This window comes from Phyllobates terribilis, unplaced genomic scaffold (assembly GCF_046119375.1).
Source record: "Phyllobates terribilis strain yellow unplaced genomic scaffold, ASM4611937v1 Scaffold_737__1_contigs__length_740118, whole genome shotgun sequence".
NCBI lineage: Eukaryota > Metazoa > Chordata > Amphibia > Anura > Dendrobatidae > Phyllobates > Phyllobates terribilis.
The window spans coordinates 649,512-670,768 of NW_027363497.1; the positions used below are offsets into that span (position 1 = coordinate 649,512).

General features: G+C 45.4%; 16 non-coding genes across 16 annotated transcripts; all 16 read right to left on the reverse strand.

Annotated features, from left to right (window-relative positions):
• Positions 1–745: 745 nt before the first annotated feature.
• Positions 746–936, reverse strand: LOC141238409 (U2 spliceosomal RNA). The gene has a single exon (XR_012303896.1). It is a non-coding gene; the product is annotated as a U2 spliceosomal RNA (small nuclear RNA).
• A 1,120-nt stretch (positions 937–2,056) lies between these two features.
• LOC141238323 (U2 spliceosomal RNA) lies at positions 2,057–2,247 on the reverse strand. Its single transcript, XR_012303813.1, has one exon. It is a non-coding gene; the product is annotated as a U2 spliceosomal RNA (small nuclear RNA).
• A 1,121-nt stretch (positions 2,248–3,368) lies between these two features.
• LOC141238324 (U2 spliceosomal RNA) lies at positions 3,369–3,559 on the reverse strand. The gene has a single exon (XR_012303814.1). It is a non-coding gene; the product is annotated as a U2 spliceosomal RNA (small nuclear RNA).
• Positions 3,560–4,673: 1,114 nt separating this feature from the next.
• LOC141238325 (U2 spliceosomal RNA) lies at positions 4,674–4,864 on the reverse strand. Its single transcript, XR_012303815.1, has one exon. It is a non-coding gene; the product is annotated as a U2 spliceosomal RNA (small nuclear RNA).
• Positions 4,865–5,988: 1,124 nt separating this feature from the next.
• LOC141238327 (U2 spliceosomal RNA) lies at positions 5,989–6,179 on the reverse strand. Its single transcript, XR_012303817.1, has one exon. It is a non-coding gene; the product is annotated as a U2 spliceosomal RNA (small nuclear RNA).
• A 1,119-nt stretch (positions 6,180–7,298) lies between these two features.
• Positions 7,299–7,489, reverse strand: LOC141238424 (U2 spliceosomal RNA). Its single transcript, XR_012303910.1, has one exon. It is a non-coding gene; the product is annotated as a U2 spliceosomal RNA (small nuclear RNA).
• Positions 7,490–8,610: 1,121 nt separating this feature from the next.
• Positions 8,611–8,801, reverse strand: LOC141238328 (U2 spliceosomal RNA). The gene has a single exon (XR_012303818.1). It is a non-coding gene; the product is annotated as a U2 spliceosomal RNA (small nuclear RNA).
• Positions 8,802–9,920: 1,119 nt separating this feature from the next.
• Positions 9,921–10,111, reverse strand: LOC141238483 (U2 spliceosomal RNA). Its single transcript, XR_012303966.1, has one exon. It is a non-coding gene; the product is annotated as a U2 spliceosomal RNA (small nuclear RNA).
• A 1,118-nt stretch (positions 10,112–11,229) lies between these two features.
• LOC141238329 (U2 spliceosomal RNA) lies at positions 11,230–11,420 on the reverse strand. The gene has a single exon (XR_012303819.1). It is a non-coding gene; the product is annotated as a U2 spliceosomal RNA (small nuclear RNA).
• Positions 11,421–12,538: 1,118 nt separating this feature from the next.
• Positions 12,539–12,729, reverse strand: LOC141238330 (U2 spliceosomal RNA). The gene has a single exon (XR_012303820.1). It is a non-coding gene; the product is annotated as a U2 spliceosomal RNA (small nuclear RNA).
• Positions 12,730–13,849: 1,120 nt separating this feature from the next.
• Positions 13,850–14,040, reverse strand: LOC141238420 (U2 spliceosomal RNA). Its single transcript, XR_012303907.1, has one exon. It is a non-coding gene; the product is annotated as a U2 spliceosomal RNA (small nuclear RNA).
• A 1,108-nt stretch (positions 14,041–15,148) lies between these two features.
• Positions 15,149–15,339, reverse strand: LOC141238494 (U2 spliceosomal RNA). The gene has a single exon (XR_012303977.1). It is a non-coding gene; the product is annotated as a U2 spliceosomal RNA (small nuclear RNA).
• A 1,119-nt stretch (positions 15,340–16,458) lies between these two features.
• Positions 16,459–16,649, reverse strand: LOC141238422 (U2 spliceosomal RNA). The gene has a single exon (XR_012303908.1). It is a non-coding gene; the product is annotated as a U2 spliceosomal RNA (small nuclear RNA).
• A 1,119-nt stretch (positions 16,650–17,768) lies between these two features.
• Positions 17,769–17,959, reverse strand: LOC141238331 (U2 spliceosomal RNA). The gene has a single exon (XR_012303821.1). It is a non-coding gene; the product is annotated as a U2 spliceosomal RNA (small nuclear RNA).
• Positions 17,960–19,077: 1,118 nt separating this feature from the next.
• Positions 19,078–19,268, reverse strand: LOC141238334 (U2 spliceosomal RNA). The gene has a single exon (XR_012303823.1). It is a non-coding gene; the product is annotated as a U2 spliceosomal RNA (small nuclear RNA).
• A 1,119-nt stretch (positions 19,269–20,387) lies between these two features.
• Positions 20,388–20,575, reverse strand: LOC141237969 (U2 spliceosomal RNA). The gene has a single exon (XR_012303485.1). It is a non-coding gene; the product is annotated as a U2 spliceosomal RNA (small nuclear RNA).
• Between the last annotated feature and the right edge of the window lie 682 nt (positions 20,576–21,257).

Here is a 21,257-nt window from a genome sequence, read left to right on the forward strand (position 1 = left end):
GCTGCTGTGCGCAGGTATATAAAGGCTCAGAGCCTATTATGACACGCACAGCCAGCGTTCCATTGCCACATTCCGTCTACTGCCGGCGGGATACCTGGATGGCTGAATGTCACTGAGAAGCTCACAGAGACCTCCATAAGCAACAGTTTAAAAGAATGCCACAGACTAATCAACCAAACTTTTTGGGTTGGTTTCTCTTTTATAGTCTGCAGGCATTAAATGAAAGAAGTCAGTGTTCCAGCAGAGGGAGACAACGTTTCAGAAAAGGCATTGTAGCAAACCAAAAAAGAAATTTTAAGCGCAGCAGAGTAACCAGCTCACATACCTGTTAGCTCAGGTGAGTTTAAAAGGCTGCTGTTGATAACAAGGGCATTTGCTAAATAGATGGTGTGTGTGCAACAATATACTGAAAGGTCAATTATATTGTGCAGCTTATCTCACCACCTGTAGTTATTTAGGTGAAAGCTCCAAAATGCTTGCCTAATATGTCTGTTTATCCAAAAGGAAGTATAGAGGGAGAGCTAGATAGATAGCATTGCATTACATTACATGGCAATGCAATGCACAGTTGCTGAAGTTGAACCAAAATGAGCTTGTCATCTGGCTTCTGCAACTTTTAACATGAAAAATCCAATGAGGAGAAGAAAAGCAAAGCCAAAGAGTCCATCCCAAAATCCGACAAACAAGCCAAATGAACAAAAAGCATTGAATTCAATTCTTTCTGATTTTAGAAACTGCATTAAAGAAGGGGTGCACCGGTCCTGGAGATACTGCAATACCAGGTCAATGCGTGGAGTGGACAGAGCAAGCTCTTTTTCCATCTCCCTGTTCTAAAAATCCATTTAATATATGGTCCCCAGATAGGGGACGTATCAGATATTAAACTGATAAGAACAGATACTACACTTGATCTTAGCCAAAAGGCTGAGAAGCGATAACCAGAATTGGTTTCCGACTACGGTGCCACCCAAGGATTCTGAAAAGTCCATTTGTGGAGATGGCCACCTGGACTCCCGTTAAGAAGACATGCTGTCAACCTCTAGATCCCTCACATGCCTGCACTTTTCGGCTTGCTGCTGCTGCAATCCACGCGTTTTAGATCTGCATAACTCCACCTCTTTTAGCACAGTACCCTCAACCCCCGGCTGTTCCCACCCGCCTCAACACCGTTGGAAGGGAGGAGAACCAATTAAGGCGGGGGGGGGGGGTGGAACGAGCAGCTGTCTACCCTTAGCAGGAGGGTTGCTGATTAATTACCTCTCCTGCTGCTGCTGCTGCTGCTGGCTGTCCAGCAGCAGACTGAAGGTGGCTGCTGCTGTGCGCAGGTATATAAAGGCTCAGAGCCTATTATGACACGCGCAGCCAGCGTTCCATTGCCACATTCCGTCTACTGCAGGCGGGATACCTGGATGGCTGAATGTCACTGAGAAGCTCACAGAGACCGCCATAAGCAACAGTTTAAAAGAATGCCACAGACTAATCAACCAAACTTTTTGGGTTGGTTTCTCTTTTATAGTCTGCAGGCATTAAATGAAAGAAGTCAGTGTTCCAGCAGAGGGAGACAACGTTTCAGAAAAGGCATTGTAGCAAACCAAAAAAGAAATTTTAAGCGCAGCAGAGTAACCAGCTCACATACCTGTTAGCTCAGGTGAGTTTAAAAGGCTGCTGTTGATAACAAGGGCATTTGCTAAATAGATGGTGTGTGTGCAACAATATACTGAAAGGTCAATTATATTGTGCAGCTTATCTCACCACCTGTAGTTATTTAGGTGAAAGCTCCAAAATGCTTGCCTAATATGTCTGTTTATCCAAAAGGAAGTATAGAGGGAGAGCTAGATAGATAGCATTGCATTACATTACATGGCAATGCAATGCACAGTTGCTGAAGTTGAACCAAAATGAGCTTGTCATCTGGCTTCTGCAACTTTTAACATGAAAAATCCAATGAGGAGAAGAAAAGCAAAGCCAAAGAGTCCATCCCAAAATCCGACAAACAAGCCAAATGAACAAAAAGCATTGAATTCAATTCTTTCTGATTTTAGAAACTGCATTAAAGAAGGGGTGCACCGGTCCTGGAGATACTGCAATACCAGGTCAATGCGTGGAGTGGACAGAGCAAGCTCTTTTTCCATCTCCCTGTTCTAAAAATCCATTTAATATATGGTCCCCAGATAGGGGACGTATCAGATATTAAACTGATAAGAACAGATACTACACTTGATCTTAGCCAAAAGGCCGAGAAGCGATAACCAGAATTGGTTTCCGACTACGGTGCCACCCAAGGATTCTGAAAAGTCCATTTGTGGAGATGGCCACCTGCACTCCCGTTAAGAAGACATGCTGTCAACCTCTAGATCCCTCACATGCCTGCACTTTTCGGCTTGCTGCTGCTGCAATCCACGCGTTTTAGATCTGCATAACTCCACCTCTTTTAGCACAGTACCCTCAACCCCCGGCTGTTCCCACCCGCCTCAACACCGTTGGAAGGGAGGAGAACCAATTAAGGCGGGGGGGGGGGGGTGGAACGAGCAGCTGTCTACCCTTAGCAGGAGGGTTGCTGATTAATTACCTCTCCTGCTGCTGCTGCTGCTGCTGGCTGTCCAGCAGCAGACTGAAGGTGGCTGCTGCTGTGCGCAGGTATATAAAGGCTCAGAGCCTATTATGACACGCGCAGCCAGCGTTCCATTGCCACATTCCGTCTACTGCAGGCGGGATACCTGGATGGCTGAATGTCACTGAGAAGCTCACTGAGACCGCCATAAGCAACAGTTTAAAAGAATGCCACAGACTAATCAACCAAACTTTTTGGGTTGGTTTCTCTTTTATAGTCTGCAGGCATTAAATGAAAGAAGTCAGTGTTCCAGCAGAGGGAGACAACATTTCAGAAAAGGCATTGTAGCAAACCAAAAAAGAAATTTTAAGCGCAGCAGAGTAACCAGCTCACATACCTGTTAGCTCAGGTGAGTTTAAAAGGCTGCTGTTGATAACAAGGGCATTTGCTAAATAGATGGTGTCTGTGCAACAATATACTGAAAGGTCAATTATATTGTGCAGCTTATCTCACCACCTGTAGTTATTTAGGTGAAAGCTCCAAAATGCTTGCCTAATATGTCTGTTTATCCAAAAGGAAGTATAGAGGGAGAGCTAGATAGATAGCATTGCATTACATTACATGGCAATGCAATGCACAGTTGCTGAAGTTGAACCAAAATGAGCTTGTCATCTGGCTTCTGCAACTTTTAACATGAAAAATCCAATGAGGAGAAGAAAAGCAAAGCCAAAGAGTCCATCCCAAAATCCGACAAACAAGCCAAATGAACAAAAAGCATTGAATTCAATTCTTTCTGATTTTAGAAACTGCATTAAAGAAGGGGTGCACCGGTCCTGGAGATACTGCAATACCAGGTCAATGCGTGGAGTGGACAGAGCAAGCTCTTTTTCCATCTCCCTGTTCTAAAAATCCATTTAATATATGGTCCCCAGATAGGGGACGTATCAGATATTAAACTGATAAGAACAGATACTACACTTGATCTTAGCCAAAAGGCCGAGAAGCGATAACCAGAATTGGTTTCCGACTACGGTGCCACCCAAGGATTCTGAAAAGTCCATTTGTGGAGATGGCCACCTGGACTCCCGTTAAGAAGACATGCTGTCAACCTCTAGATCCCTCACATGCCTGCACTTTTCGGCTTGCTGCTGCTGCAATCCACGTGTTTTAGATCTGCATAACTCCACCTCTTTTAGCACAGTACCCTCAACCCCCGGCTGTTCCCACCCGCCTCAACACCGTTGGAAGGGAGGAGAACCAATTAAGGCGGGGGGGGGGGGTGGAACGAGCAGCTGTCTACCCTTAGCAGGAGGGTTGCTGATTAATTACCTCTCCTGCTGCTGCTGCTGGCTGTCCAGCAGCAGACTGAAGGTGGCTGCTGCTGTGCGCAGGTATATAAAGGCTCAGAGCCTATTATGACACGCGCAGCCAGCGTTCCATTGCCACATTCCGTCTACTGCAGGCGGGATACCTGGATGGCTGAATGTCACTGAGAAGCTCACAGAGACCGCCATAAGCAACAGTTTAAAAGAATGCCACAGACTAATCAACCAAACTTTTTGGGTTGGTTTCTCTTTTATAGTCTGCAGGCATTAAATGAAAGAAGTCAGTGTTCCAGCAGAGGGAGACAACGTTTCAGAAAAGGCATTGTAGCAAACCAAAAAAGAAATTTTAAGCGCAGCAGAGTAACCAGCTCACATACCTGTTAGCTCAGGTGAGTTTAAAAGGCTGCTGTTGATAACAAGGGCATTTGCTAAATAGATGGTGTGTGTGCAACAATATACTGAAAGGTCAATTATATTGTGCAGCTTATCTCACCACCTGTAGTTATTTAGGTGAAAGCTCCAAAATGCTTGCCTAATATGTCTGTTTATCCAAAAGGAAGTATAGAGGGAGAGCTAGATAGATAGCATTGCATTACATTACATGGCAATGCAATGCACAGTTGCTGAAGTTGAACCAAAATGAGCTTGTCATTTGGCTTCTGCAACTTTTAACATGAAAAATCCAATGAGGAGAAGAAAAGCAAAGCCAAAGAGTCCATCCCAAAATCCGACAAACAAGCCAAATGAACAAAAAGCATTGAATTCAATTCTTTCTGATTTTAGAAACTGCATTAAAGAAGGGGTGCACCGGTCCTGGAGATACTGCAATACCAGGTCAATGCGTGGAGTGGACAGAGCAAGCTCTTTTTCCATCTCCCTGTTCTAAAAATCCATTTAATATATGGTCCCCAGATAGGGGACGTATCAGATATTAAACTGATAAGAACAGATACTACACTTGATCTTAGCCAAAAGGCCGAGAAGCGATAACCAGAATTGGTTTCCGACTACGGTGCCACCCAAGGATTCTGAAAAGTCCATTTGTGGAGATGGCCACCTGGACTCCCGTTAAGAAGACATGCTGTCAACCTCTAGATCCCTCACATGCCTGCACTTTTCGGCTTGCTGCTGCTGCAATCCACGCGTTTTAGATCTGCATAACTCCACCTCTTTTAGCACAGTACCCTCAACCCCCGGCTGTTCCCACCCGCCTCAACACCGTTGGAAGGGAGGAGAACCAATTAAGGCGGGGGGGGTGGGGGGGTGGAACGAGCAGCTGTCTACCCTTAGCAGGAGGGTTGCTGATTAATTACCTCTCCTGCTGCTGCTGCTGCTGCTGGCTGTCCAGCAGCAGACTGAAGGTGGCTGCTGCTGTGCGCAGGTATATAAAGGCTCAGAGCCTATTATGACACGCGCAGCCAGCGTTCCATTGCCACATTCCGTCTACTGCAGGCGGGATACCTGGATGGCTGAATGTCACTGAGAAGCTCACAGAGACCGCCATAAGCAACAGTTTAAAAGAATGCCACAGACTAATCAACCAAACTTTTTGGGTTGGTTTCTCTTTTATAGTCTGCAGGCATTAAATGAAAGAAGTCAGTGTTCCAGCAGAGGGAGACAACGTTTCAGAAAAGGCATTGTAGCAAACCAAAAAAGAAATTTTTAGCGCAGCAGAGTAACCAGCTCACATACCTGTTAGCTCAGGTGAGTTTAAAAGGCTGCTGTTGATAACAAGGGCATTTGCTAAATAGATGGTGTGTGTGCAACAATATACTGAAAGGTCAATTATATTGTGCAGCTTATCTCACCACCTGTAGTTATTTAGGTGAAAGCTCCAAAATGCTTGCCTAATATGTCTGTTTATCCAAAAGGAAGTATAGAGGGAGAGCTAGATAGATAGCATTGCATTACATTACATGGCAATGCAATGCACAGTTGCTGAAGTTGAACCAAAATGAGCTTGTCATCTGGCTTCTGCAACTTTTAACATGAAAAATCCAATGAGGAGAAGAAAAGCAAAGCCAAAGAGTCCATCCCAAAATCCGACAAACAAGCCAAATGAACAAAAAGCATTGAATTCAATTCTTTCTGATTTTAGAAACTGCATTAAAGAAGGGGTGCACCGGTCCTGGAGATACTGCAATACCAGGTCAATGCGTGGAGTGGACAGAGCAAGCTCTTTTTCCATCTCCCTGTTCTAAAAATCCATTTAATATATGGTCCCCAGATAGGGGACGTATCAGATATTAAACTGATAAGAACAGATACTACACTTGATCTTAGCCAAAAGGCCGAGAAGCGATAACCAGAATTGGTTTCCGACTACGGTGCCACCCAAGGATTCTGAAAAGTCCATTTGTGGAGATGGCCACCTGGACTCCCGTTAAGAAGACATGCTGTCAACCTCTAGATCCCTCACATGCCTGCACTTTTCGGCTTGCTGCTGCTGCAATCCACGCGTTTTAGATCTGCATAACTCCACCTCTTTTAGCACAGTACCCTCAACCCCCGGCTGTTCCCACCCGCCTCAACACCGTTGGAAGGGAGGAGAACCAATTAAGGCGGGGGGGGGGGTGGAACGAGCAGCTGTCTACCCTTAGCAGGAGGGTTGCTGATTAATTACCTCTCCTGCTGCTGCTGCTGCTGCTGGCTGTCCAGCAGCAGACTGAAGGTGGCTGCTGCTGTGCGCAGGTATATAAAGGCTCAGAGCCTATTATGACACGCGCAGCCAGCGTTCCATTGCCACATTCCGTCTACTGCAGGCGGGATACCTGGATGGCTGAATGTCACTGAGAAGCTCACAGAGACCGCCATAAGCAACAGTTTAAAAGAATGCCACAGACTAATCAACCAAACTTTTTGGGTTGGTTTCTCTTTTATAGTCTGCAGGCATTAAATGAAAGAAGTCAGTGTTCCAGCAGAGGGAGACAACGTTTCAGAAAAGGCATTGTAGCAAACCAAAAAAGAAATTTTAAGCGCAGCAGAGTAACCAGCTCACATACCTGTTAGCTCAGGTGAGTTTAAAAGGCTGCTGTTGATAACAAGGGCATTTGCTAAATAGATGGTGTGTGTGCAACAATATACTGAAAGGTCAATTATATTGTGCAGCTTATCTCACCACCTGTAGTTATTTAGGTGAAAGCTCCAAAATGCTTGCCTAATATGTCTGTTTATCCAAAAGGAAGTATAGAGGGAGAGCTAGATAGATAGCATTGCATTACATTACATGGCAATGCAATGCACAGTTGCTGAAGTTGAACCAAAATGAGCTTGTCATCTGGCTTCTGCAACTTTTAACATGAAAAATCCAATGAGGAGAAGAAAAGCAAAGCCAAAGAGTCCATCCCAAAATCCGACAAACAAGCCAAATGAACAAAAAGCATTGAATTCAATTCTTTCTGATTTTAGAAACTGCATTAAAGAAGGGGTGCACCGGTCCTGGAGATACTGCAATACCAGGTCAATGCGTGGAGTGGACAGAGCAAGCTCTTTTTCCATCTCCCTGTTCTATAAATCCATTTAATATATGGTCCCCAGATAGGGGACGTATCAGATATTAAACTGATAAGAACAGATACTACACTTGATCTTAGCCAAAAGGCCGAGAAGCGATAACCAGAATTGGTTTCCGACTACGGTGCCACCCAAGGATTCTGAAAAGTCCATTTGTGGAGATGGCCACCTGGACTCCCGTTAAGAAGACTTGCTGTCAACCTCTAGATCCCTCACATGCCTGCACTTTTCGGCTTGCTGCTGCTGCAATCCACGCGTTTTAGATCTGCATAACTCCACCTCTTTTAGCACAGTACCCTCAACCCCCGGCTGTTCCCACCCGCCTCAACACCGTTGGAAGGGAGGAGAACCAATTAAGGCGGGGGGGGTGGGGGGGTGGAACGAGCAGCTGTCTACCCTTAGCAGGAGGGTTGCTGATTAATTACCTCTCCTGCTGCTGCTGCTGCTGGCTGTCCAGCAGCAGACTGAAGGTGGCTGCTGCTGTGCGCAGGTATATAAAGGCTCAGAGCCTATTATGACACGCGCAGCCAGCGTTCCATTGCCACATTCCGTCTACTGCAGGCGGGATACCTGGATGGCTGAATGTCACTGAGAAGCTCACAGAGACCGCCATAAGCAACAGTTTAAAAGAATGCCACAGACTAATCAACCAAACTTTTTGGGTTGGTTTCTCTTTTATAGTCTGCAGGCATTAAATGAAAGAAGTCAGTGTTCCAGCAGAGGGAGACAACGTTTCAGAAAAGGCATTGTAGCAAACCAAAAAAGAAATTTTAAGCGCAGCAGAGTAACCAGCTCACATACCTGTTAGCTCAGGTGAGTTTAAAAGGCTGCTGTTGATAACAAGGGCATTTGCTAAATAGATGGTGTGTGTGCAACAATATACTGAAAGGTCAATTATATTGTGCAGCTTATCTCACCACCTGTAGTTATTTAGGTGAAAGCTCCAAAATGCTTGCCTAATATGTCTGTTTATCCAAAAGGAAGTATAGAGGGAGAGCTAGATAGATAGCATTGCATTACATTACATGGCAATGCAATGCACAGTTGCTGAAGTTGAACCAAAATGAGCTTGTCATCTGGCTTCTGCAACTTTTAACATGAAAAATCCAATGAGGAGAAGAAAAGCAAAGCCAAAGAGTCCATCCCAAAATCCGACAAACAAGCCAAATGAACAAAAAGCATTGAATTCAATTCTTTCTGATTTTAGAAACTGCATTAAAGAAGGGGTGCACCGGTCCTGGAGATACTGCAATACCAGGTCAATGCGTGGAGTGGACAGAGCAAGCTCTTTTTCCATCTCCCTGTTCTAAAAATCCATTTAATATATGGTCCCCAGATAGGGGACGTATCAGATATTAAACTGATAAGAACAGATACTACACTTGATCTTAGCCAAAAGGCCGAGAAGCGATAACCAGAATTGGTTTCCGACTACGGTGCCACCCAAGGATTCTGAAAAGTCCATTTGTGGAGATGGCCACCTGGACTCCCGTTAAGAAGACATGCTGTCAACCTCTAGATCCCTCACATGCCTGCACTTTTCGGCTTGCTGATGCTGCAATCCACGCGTTTTAGATCTGCATAACTCCACCTCTTTTAGCACAGTACCCTCAACCCCCGGCTGTTCCCACCCGCCTCAACACCGTTGGAAGGGAGGAGAACCAATTAAGGCGGGGGGGGGGGTGGAACGAGCAGCTGTCTACCCTTAGCAGGAGGGTTGCTGATTAATTACCTCTCCTGCTGCTGCTGCTGCTGCTGGCTGTCCAGCAGCAGACTGAAGGTGGCTGCTGCTGTGCGCAGGTATATAAAGGCTCAGAGCCTATTATGACACGCGCAGCCAGCGTTCCATTGCCACATTCCGTCTACTGCAGGCGGGATACCTGGATGGCTGAATGTCACTGAGAAGCTCACAGAGACCGCCATAAGCAACAGTTTAAAAGAATGCCACAGACTAATCAACCAAACTTTTTGGGTTGGTTTCTCTTTTATAGTCTGCAGGCATTAAATGAAAGAAGTCAGTGTTCCAGCAGAGGGAGACAACATTTCAGAAAAGGCATTGTAGCAAACCAAAAAAGAAATTTTAAGCGCAGCAGAGTAACCAGCTCACATACCTGTTAGCTCAGGTGAGTTTAAAAGGCTGCTGTTGATAACAAGGGCATTTGCTAAATAGATGGTGTGTGTGCAACAATATACTGAAAGGTCAATTATATTGTGCAGCTTATCTCACCACCTGTAGTTATTTAGGTGAAAGCTCCAAAATGCTTGCCTAATATGTCTGTTTATCCAAAAGGAAGTATAGAGGGAGAGCTAGATAGATAGCATTGCATTACATTACATGGCAATGCAATGCACAGTTGCTGAAGTTGAACCAAAATGAGCTTGTCATCTGGCTTCTGCAACTTTTAACATGAAAAATCCAATGAGGAGAAGAAAAGCAAAGCCAAAGAGTCCATCCCAAAATCCGACAAACAAGCCAAATGAACAAAAAGCATTGAATTCAATTCTTTCTGATTTTAGAAACTGCATTAAAGAAGGGGTGCACCGGTCCTGGAGATACTGCAATACCAGGTCAATGCGTGGAGTGGACAGAGTAAGCTCTTTTTCCATCTCCCTGTTCTAAAAATCCATTTAATATATGGTCCCCAGATAGGGGACGTATCAGATATTAAACTGATAAGAACAGATACTACACTTGATCTTAGCCAAAAGGCCGAGAAGCGATAACCAGAATTGGTTTCCGACTACGGTGCCACCCAAGGATTCTGAAAAGTCCATTTGTGGAGATGGCCACCTGGACTCCCGTTAAGAAGACATGCTGTCAACCTCTAGATCCCTCACATGCCTGCACTTTTCGGCTTGCTGCTGCTGCAATCCACGCGTTTTAGATCTGCATAACTCCACCTCTTTTAGCACAGTACCCTCAACCCCCGGCTGTTCCCACCCGCCTCAACACCGTTGGAAGGGAGGAGAACCAATTAAGGCGGGGGGGGGGGGGGGCGAGCAGCTGTCTACCCTTAGCAGGAGGGTTGTTGATTAATTACCTCTCCTGCTGCTGCTGCTGCTGCTGTCTGTCCAGCAGCAGACTGAAGGTGGCTGCTGCTGTGCGCAGGTATATAAAGGCTCAGAGCCTATTATGACACGCGCAGCCAGCGTTCCATTGCCACATTCCGTCTACTGCAGGCGGGATACCTGGATGGCTGAATGTCACTGAGAAGCTCACAGAGACCGCCATAAGCAACAGTTTAAAAGAATGCCACAGACTAATCAACCAAACTTTTTGGGTTGGTTTCTCTTTTATAGTCTGCAGGCATTAAATGAAAGAAGTCAGTGTTCCAGCAGAGGGAGACAACGTTTCAGAAAAGGCATTGTAGCAAACCAAAAAAGAAATTTTAAGCGCAGCAGAGTAACCAGCTCACATACCTGTTAGCTCAGGTGAGTTTAAAAGGCTGCTGTTGATAACAAGGGCATTTGCTAAATAGATGGTGTGTGTGCAACAATATACTGAAAGGTCAATTATATTGTGCAGCTTATCTCACCACCTGTAGTTATTTAGGTGAAAGCTCCAAAATGCTTGCCTAATATGTCTGTTTATCCAAAAGGAAGTATAGAGGGAGAGCTAGATAGATAGCATTGCATTACATTACATGGCAATGCAATGCACAGTTGCTGAAGTTGAACCAAAATGAGCTTGTCATCTGGCTTCTGCAACTTTTAACATGAAAAATCCAATGAGGAGAAGAAAAGCAAAGCCAAAGAGTCCATCCCAAAATCCGACAAACAAGCCAAATGAACAAAAAGCATTGAATTCAATTCTTTCTGATTTTAGAAACTGCATTAAAGAAGGGGTGCACCGGTCCTGGAGATACTGCAATACCAGGTCAATGCGTGGAGTGGACAGAGCAAGCTCTTTTTCCATCTCCCTGTTCTAAAAATCCATTTAATATATGGTCCCCAGATAGGGGACGTATCAGATATTAAACTGATAAGAACAGATACTACACTTGATCTTAGCCAAAAGGCCGAGAAGCGATAACCAGAATTGGTTTCCGACTACGGTGCCACCCAAGGATTCTGAAAAGTCCATTTGTGGAGATGGCCACCTGGACTCCCGTTAAGAAGACATGCTGTCAACCTCTAGATCCCTCACATGCCTGCACTTTTCGGCTTGCTGCTGCTGCAATCCACGCGTTTTAGATCTGCATAACTCCACCTCTTTTAGCACAGTACCCTCAACCCCCGGCTGTTCCCACCCGCCTCAACACCGTTGGAAGGGAGGAGAACCAATTAAGGCGGGGGGGGGGTGGAACGAGCAGCTGTCTACCCTTAGCAGGAGGGTTGTTGATTAATTACCTCTCCTGCTGCTGCTGCTGCTGCTGGCTGTCCAGCAGCAGACTGAAGGTGGCTGCTGCTGTGCGCAGGTATATAAAGGCTCAGAGCCTATTATGACACGCGCAGCCAGCGTTCCATTGCCACATTCCGTCTACTGCAGGCGGGATACCTGGATGGCTGAATGTCACTGAGAAGCTCACAGAGACCGCCATAAGCAACAGTTTAAAAGAATGCCACAGACTAATCAACCAAACTTTTTGGGTTGGTTTCTCTTTTATAGTCTGCAGGCATTAAATGAAAGAAGTCAGTGTTCCAGCAGAGGGAGACAACGTTTCAGAAAAGGCATTGTAGCAAACCAAAAAAGAAATTTTAAGCGCAGCAGAGTAACCAGCTCACATACCTGTTAGCTCAGGTGAGTTTAAAAGGCTGCTGTTGATAACAAGGGCATTTGCTAAATAGATGGTGTGTGTGCAACAATATACTGAAAGGTCAATTATATTGTGCAGCTTATCTCACCACCTGTAGTTATTTAGGTGAAAGCTCCAAAATGCTTGCCTAATATGTCTGTTTATCCAAAAGGAAGTATAGAGGGAGAGCTAGATAGATAGCATTGCATTACATTACATGGCAATGCAATGCACAGTTGCTGAAGTTGAACCAAAATGAGCTTGTCATCTGGCTTCTGCAACTTTTAACATGAAAAATCCAATGAGGAGAAGAAAAGCAAAGCCAAAGAGTCCATCCCAAAATCCGACAAACAAGCCAAATGAACAAAAAGCATTGAATTCAATTCTTTCTGATTTTAGAAACTGCATTAAAGAAGGGGTGCACCGGTCCTGGAGATACTGCAATACCAGGTCAATGCGTGGAGTGGACAGAGCAAGCTCTTTTTCCATCTCCCTGTTCTAAAAATCCATTTAATATATGGTCCCCAGATAGGGGACGTATCAGATATTAAACTGATAAGAACAGATACTACACTTGATCTTAGCCAAAAGGCCGAGAAGCGATAACCAGAATTGGTTTCCGACTACGGTGCCACCCAAGGATTCTGAAAAGTCCATTTGTGGAGATGGCCACCTGGACTCCCGTTAAGAAGACATGCTGTCAACCTCTAGATCCCTCACATGCCTGCACTTTTCGGCTTGCTGCTGCTGCAATCCACGCGTTTTAGATCTGCATAACTCCACCTCTTTTAGCACAGTACCCTCAACCCCCGGCTGTTCCCACCCGCCTCAACACCGTTGGAAGGGAGGAGAACCAATTAAGGCGGGGGGGGGGGGTGGAACGAGCAGCTGTCTACCCTTAGCAGGAGGGTTGCTGATTAATTACCTCTCCTGCTGCTGCTGCTGCTGCTGGCTGTCCAGCAGCAGACTGAAGGTGGCTGCTGCTGTGCGCAGGTATATAAAGGCTCAGAGCCTATTATGACACGCGCAGCCAGCGTTCCATTGCCACATTCCGTCTACTGCAGGCGGGATACCTGGATGGCTGAATGTCACTGAGAAGCTCACAGAGACCGCCATAAGCAACAGTTTAAAAGAATGCCACAGACTAATCAACCAAACTTTTTGGGTTGGTTTCTCTTTTATAGTCTGCAGGCATTAAATGAAAGAAGTCAGTGTTCCAGCAGAGGGAGACAACGTTTCAGAAAAGGCATTGTAGCAAACCAAAAAAGAAATTTTAAGCGCAGCAGAGTAACCAGCTCACATACCTGTTAGCTCAGGTGAGTTTAAAAGGCTGCTGTTGATAACAAGGGCATTTGCTAAATAGATGGTGTGTGTGCAACAATATACTGAAAGGTCAATTATATTGTGCAGCTTATCTCACCACCTGTAGTTATTTAGGTGAAAGCTCCAAAATGCTTGCCTAATATGTCTGTTTATCCAAAAGGAAGTATAGAGGGAGAGCTAGATAGATAGCATTGCATTACATTACATGGCAATGCAATGCACAGTTGCTGAAGTTGAACCAAAATGAGCTTGTCATCTGGCTTCTGCAACTTTTAACATGAAAAATCCAATGAGGAGAAGAAAAGCAAACCCAAAGAGTCCATCCCAAAATCCGACAAACAAGCCAAATGAACAAAAAGCATTGAATTCAATTCTTTCTGATTTTAGAAACTGCATTAAAGAAGGGGTGCACTGGTCCTGGAGATACTGCAATACCAGGTCAATGCGTGGAGTGGACAGAGCAAGCTCTTTTTCCATCTCCCTGTTCTAAAAATCCATTTAATATATGGTCCCCAGATAGGGGACGTATCAGATATTAAACTGATAAGAACAGATACTACGCTTGATCTTAGCCAAAAGGCCGAGAAGCGATAACCAGAATTGGTTTCCGACTACGGTGCCACCCAAGGATTCTGAAAAGTCCATTTGTGGAGATGGCCACCTGGACTCCCGTTAAGAAGACATGCTGTCAACCTCTAGATCCCTCACATGCCTGCACTTTTCGGCTTGCTGCTGCTGCAATCCACGCGTTTTAGATCTGCATAACTCCACCTCTTTTAGCACAGTACCCTCAACCCCCGGCTGTTCCCACCCGCCTCAACACCGTTGGAAGGGAGGAGAACCAATTAAGGCGGGGGGGGGTGGAACGAGCAGCTGTCTACCCTTAGCAGGAGGGTTGCTGATTAATTACCTCTCCTGCTGCTGCTGGCTGTCCAGCAGCAGACTGAAGGTGGCTGCTGCTGTGCGCAGGTATATAAAGGCTCAGAGCCTATTATGACACGCGCAGCCAGCGTTCCATTGCCACATTCCGTCTACTGCAGGCAGGATACCTGGATGGCTGAATGTCACTGAGAAGCTCACAGAGACCGCCATAAGCAACAGTTTAAAAGAATGCCACAGACTAATCAACCAAACTTTTTGGGTTGGTTTCTCTTTTATAGTCTGCAGGCATTAAATGAAAGAAGTCAGTGTTCCAGCAGAGGGAGACAACGTTTCAGAAAAGGCATTGTAGCAAACCAAAAAAGAAATTTTAAGCGCAGCAGAGTAACCAGCTCACAAACCTGTTAGCTCAGGTGAGTTTAAAAGGCTGCTGTTGATAACAAGGGCATTTGCTAAATAGATGGTGTGTGTGCAACAATATACTGAAAGGTCAATTATATTGTGCAGCTTATCTCACCACCTGTAGTTATTTAGGTGAAAGCTCCAAAATGCTTGCCTAATATGTCTGTTTATCCAAAAGGAAGTATAGAGGGAGAGCTAGATAGATAGCATTGCATTACATTACATGGCAATGCAATGCACAGTTGCTGAAGTTGAACCAAAATGAGCTTGTCATCTGGCTTCTGCAACTTTTAACATGAAAAATCCAATGAGGAGAAGAAAAGCAAAGCCAAAGAGTCCATCCCAAAATCCGACAAACAAGCCAAATGAACAAAAAGCATTGAATTCAATTCTTTCTGATTTTAGAAACTGCATTAAAGAAGGGGTGCACCGGTCCTGGAGATACTGCAATACCAGGTCAATGCGTGGAGTGGACAGAGCAAGGTCTTTTTCCATCTCCCTGTTCTAAAAATCCATTTAATATATGGTCCCCAGATAGGGGACGTATCAGATATTAAACTGATAAGAACAGATACTACACTTGATCTTAGCCAAAAGGCCGAGAAGCGATAACCAGAATTGGTTTCCGACTACGGTGCCACCCAAGGATTCTGAAAAGTCCATTTGTGGAGATGGCCACCTGGACTCCCGTTAAGAAGACATGCTGTCAACCTCTAGATCCCTCACATGCCTGCACTTTTCGGCTTGCTGCTGCTGCAATCCACGCGTTTTAGATCTGCATAACTCCACCTCTTTTAGCACAGTACCCTCAACCCCCGGCTGTTCCCACCCGCCTCAACACCGTTGGAAGGGAGGAGAACCAATTCAGGCGGGGGGGGGGGTGGAACGAGCAGCTGTCTACCCTTAGCAGGAGGGTTGCTGATTAATTACCTCTCCTGCTGCTGCTGCTGCTGCTGGCTGTCCAGCAGCAGACTGAAGGTGGCTGCTGCTGTGCGCAGGTATATAAAGGCTCAGAGCCTATTATGACACGCGCAGCCAGCGTTCCATTGCCACATTCCGTCTACTGCAGGCGGGATACCTGGATGGCTGAATGTCACTGAGAAGCTCACAGAGACCGCCATAAGCAACAGTTTAAAAGAATGCCACAGACTAATCAACCAAACTTTTTGGGTTGGTTTCTCTTTTATAGTCTGCAGGCATTAAATGAAAGAAGTCAGTGTTCCAGCAGAGGGAGACAACGTTTCAGAAAAGGCATTGTAGCAAACCAAAAAAGAAATTTTAAGCGCAGCAGAGTAACCAGCTCACATACCTGTTAGCTCAGGTGAGTTTAAAAGGCTGCTGTTGATAACAAGGGCATTTGCTAAATAGATGGTGTGTGTGCAACAATATACTGAAAGGTCAATTATATTGTGCAGCTTATCTCACCACCTGTAGTTATTTAGGTGAAAGCTCCAAAATGCTTGCCTAATATGTCTGTTTATCCAAAAGGAAGTATAGAGGGAGAGCTAGATAGATAGCATTGCATTACATTACATGGCAATGCAATGCACAGTTGCTGAAGTTGAACCAAAATGAGCTTGTCATCTGGCTTCTGCAACTTTTAACATGAAAAATCCAATGAGGAGAAGAAAAGCAAAGCCAAAGAGTCCATCCCAAAATCCGACAAACAAGCCAAATGAACAAAAAGCATTGAATTCAATTCTTTCTGATTTTAGAAACTGCATTAAAGAAGGGGTGCACCGGTCCTGGAGATACTGCAATACCAGATCAATGCGTGGAGTGGACAGAGCAAGCTCTTTTTCCATCTCCCTGTTCTAAAAATCCATTTAATATATGGTCCCCAGATAGGGGACGTATCAGATATTAAACTGATAAGAACAGATACTACACTTGATCTTAGCCAAAAGGCCGAGAAGCGATAACCAGAATTGGTTTCCGACTACGGTGCCACCCAAGGATTCTGAAAAGTCCATTTGTGGAGATGGCCACCTGGACTCCCGTTAAGAAGACATGCTGTCAACCTCTAGATCCCTCACATGCCTGCACTTTTCGGCTTGCTGCTGCTGCAATCCACGCGTTTTAGATCTGCATAACTCCACCTCTTTTAGCACAGTACCCTCAAACCCCGGCTGTTCCCACCCGCCTCAACACCGTTGGAAGGGAGGAGAACCAATTAAGGCGGGGGGGGGGGTGGAACGAGCAGCTGTCTACCCTTAGCAGGAGGGTTGCTGATTAATTACCTCTCCTGCTGCTGCTGCTGCTGCTGGCTGTCCAGCAGCAGACTGAAGGTGGCTGCTGCTGTGCGCAGGTATATAAAGGCTCAGAGCCTATTATGACACGCGCAGCCAGCGTTCCATTGCCACATTCCGTCTACTGCAGGCGGGATACCTGGATGGCTGAATGTCACTGAGAAGCTCACAGAGACCGCCATGAGCAACAGTTTAAAAGAATGCCACAGACTAATCAACCAAACTTTTTGGGTTGGTTTCTCTTTTATAGTCTGCAGGCATTAAATGAAAGAAGTCAGTGTTCCAGCAGAGGGAGACAACGTTTCAGAAAAGGCATTGTAGCAAACAAAAAAAGGAATTTTAAGCGCAGCAGAGTAACCAGCTCACATACCTGTTAGCTCAGGTGAGTTTAAAAGGCTGCTGTTGATAACAAGGGCATTTGCTAAATAGATGGTGTGTGTGCAACAATATACTGAAAGGTCAATTATATTGTGCAGCTTATCTTACCACCTGTAGTTATTTAGGTGAAAGCTCCAAAATGCTTGCCTAATATGTCTGTTTATCCAAAAGGAAGTATAGAGGGAGAGCTAGATAGATAGCATTGCATTACATTACATGGCAATGCAATGCACAGTTGCTGAAGTTGAACCAAAATGAGCTTGTCATCTGGCTTCTGCAACTTTTAACATGAAAAATCCAATGAGGAGAAGAAAAGCAAAGCCAAAGAGTCCATCCCAAAATCCGACAAACAAGCCAAATGAACAAAAAGCATTGAATTCAATTCTTTCTGATTTTAGAAACTGCATTAAAGAAGGGGTGCACCGGTCCTGGAGATACTGCAATACCAGGTCAATGCGTGGAGTGGACAGAGCAAGCTCTTTTTCCATCTCCCTGTTCTAAAAATCCATTTAATATATGGTCCCCAGATAGGGGACGTATCAGATATTAAACTGATAAGAACAGATACTACACTTGATCTTAGCCAAAAGGCCGAGAAGCGATAACCAGAATTGGTTTCCGACTACGGTGCCACCCAAGGATTCTGAAAAGTCCATTTGTGGAGATGGCCACCTGGACTCCCGTTAAGAAGACATGCTGTCAACCTCTAGATCCCTCACATGCCTGCACTTTTCGGCTTGCTGCTGCTGCAATCCACGCGTTTTAGATCTGCATAACTCCACCTCTTTTAGCACAGTACCCTCAACCCCCGGCTGTTCCCACCCGCCTCAACACCGTTGGAAGGGAGGAGAACCAATTAAGGCGGGGGGGGGGTGGAACGAGCAGCTGTCTACCCTTAGCAGGAGGGTTGCTGATTAATTACCCCTCCTGCTGCTGCTGCTGCTGCTGGCTGTCCAGCAGCAGACTGAAGGTGGCTGCTGCTGTGCGCAGGTATATAAAGGCTCAGAGCCTATTATGACACGCGCAGCCAGCGTTCCATTGCCACATTCCGTCTACTGCAGGCGGGATACCTGGATGGCTGAATGTCACTGAGAAGCTCACAGAGACCGCCATAAGCAACAGTTTAAAAGAATGCCACAGACTAATCAACCAAACTTTTTGGGTTGGTTTCTCTTTTATAGTCTGCAGGCATTAAATGAAAGAAGTCAGTGTTCCAGCAGAGGGAGACAACGTTTCAGAAAAGGCATTGTAGCAAACCAAAAAAGAAATTTTAAGAGCAGCAGAGTAACCAGCTCACATACCTGTTAGCTCAGGTGAGTTTAAAAGGCTGCTGTTGATAACAAGGGCATTTGCTAAATAGATGGTGTGTGTGCAACAATATACTGAAAGGTCAATTATATTGTGCAGCTTATCTCACCACCTGTAGTTATTTAGGTGAAAGCTCCAAAATGCTTGCCTAATATGTCTGTTTATCCAAAAGGAAGTATAGAGGGAGAGCTAGATAGATAGCATTGCATTACATTACATGGCAATGCAATGCACAGTTGCTGAAGTTGAACCAAAATGAGCTTGTCATCTGGCTTCTGCAACTTTTAACATGAAAAATCCAATGAGGAGAAGAAAAGCAAAGCCAAAGAGTCCATCCCAAAATCCGACAAACAAGCCAAATGAACAAAAAGCATTGAATTCAATTCTTTCTGATTTTAGAAACTGCATTAAAGAAGGGGTGCACCGGTCCTGGAGATACTGCAATACCAGGTCAATGCGTGGAGTGGACAGAGCAAGCTCTTTTTCCATCTCCCTGTTCTAAAAATCCATTTAATATATGGTCCCCAGATAGGGGACGTATCAGATATTAAACTGATAAGAACAGATACTACACTTGATCTTAGCCAAAAGGCCGAGAAGCGATAACCAGAATTGGTTTCCGACTACGGTGCCACCCAAGGATTCTGAAAAGTCCATTTGTGGAGATGGCCACCTGGACTCCCGTTAAGAAGACATGCTGTCAACCTCTAGATCCCTCACATGCCTGCACTTTTCGGCTTGCTGCTGCTGCAATCCACGCGTTTTAGATCTGCATAACTCCACCTCTTTTAGCACAGTACCCTCAACCCCCGGCTGTTCCCACCCGCCTCAACACCGTTGGAAGGGAGGAGAACCAATTAAGGCGGGGGGGGGGGTGGAACGAGCAGCTGTCTACCCTTAGCAGGAGGGTTGCTGATTAATTACCTCTCCTGCTGCTGCTGCTGCTGCTGGCTGTCCAGCAGCAGACTGAAGGTGGCTGCTGCTGTGCGCAGGTATATAAAGGCTCAGAGCCTATTATGACACGCGCAGCCAGCGTTCCATTGCCACATTCCGTCTACTGCAGGCGAGATACCTAGATGGCTGAATGTCACTGAGAAGCTCACAGAGACCGCCATAAGCAACAGTTTAAAAGAATGCCACAGACTAATCAACCAAACTTTTTGGGTTGGTTTCTCTTTTATAGTCTGCAGGCATTAAATGAAAGAAGTCAGTGTTCCAGCAGAGGGAGACAACGTTTTAGAAAAGGCATTGTAGCAAACCAAAAAATAAATTTTAAGCGCAGCAGAGTAACCAGCTCACATACCTGTTAGCTCAGGTGAGTTTAAAAGGCTGCTGTTGATAACAAGGGCATTTGCTAAATAGATGGTGTGTGTGCAACAATATACTGAAAGGTCAATTATATTGTGCAGCTTATCTCACCACCTGTAGTTATTTAGGTGAAAGCTCCAAAATGCTTGCCTAATATGTCTGTTTATCCAAAAGGAAGTATAGAGGGAGAGCTAGATAGATAGCATTGCATTACATTACATGGCAATGCAATGCACAGTTGCTGAAGTTGAACCAAAATGAGCTTGTCATCTGGCTTCTGCAACTTTTAACATGAAAAATCCAATGAGGAGAAGAAAAGCAAAGCCAAAGAGTCCATCCCAAAATCCGACAAACAAGCCAAATGAACAAAAAGCATTGAATTCAATTCTTTCTGATTTTAGAAACTGCATTAAAGAAGGGGTGCACCGGTCCTGGAGATACTGCAATACCAGGTCAATGCGTGGAGTGGACAGAGCAAGCTCTTTTTCCATCTCCCTGTTCTAAAAATCCATTTAATATATGGTCCCCAGATAGGGGACGTATCAGATATTAAACTGATAAGAACAGATTTTTTTTTTTTTTTTTTTTTATCGAAAGCCCGAATTCGTGTACAAAACCCGAGTGCGCTTAAAAAAGTGACAAGTGCCACAAAAAAAGTGCACTAGGATGCTGGTCTTCTTGAAACCCTCTCCAAAAGGAGAAGGGTCCCCCGAACCATTCCCCGTCCCTCCGAGCCAAAAGGCCACAGCGAGGAACAGGGACAAAAAGCCACCTCCAGCCGAAGCCAGAGGCGACCCAATCTTACCCCCAGCACCTGCCCGAGTTCTCACCCGAGCAAGGCACTGGGAGCCAAAGACTGTGCTCCCCTCCCAGAAGAGGGGAGCCAACAACGCTCTCCTCCCGAAAGAGGAGAGCCAGGGGGGTTCAGGGGGGAGCGGAACCTGATGGCCACACACTCCCCCCCTAGACCTGCCAAGAGAGGAACCCGTAAGGGAACCGCATCCCAACAAAATCCTAGTAGGACGTGACACACGTGAATAAGTGGACACACAGTGACAAAGAAATTAAATAAATAGTGAAGGTTTCACAGTATAATACTGCCCGGACCTTCGACCGGGAATTGAAAAATTCCCCATCCTAAGGCCAGAAGGCCCGGAATAAGGGTGTGTGCGAAGAAAGAAAATTTGAAGTGCTTGTGCAAATGTGCCATAAACTCAAGTGGGGTTCCCAATCCCAGTGAGTTAAGGCACCCCAGGGTCACCACTCCTGGGGCACTTCACACTTC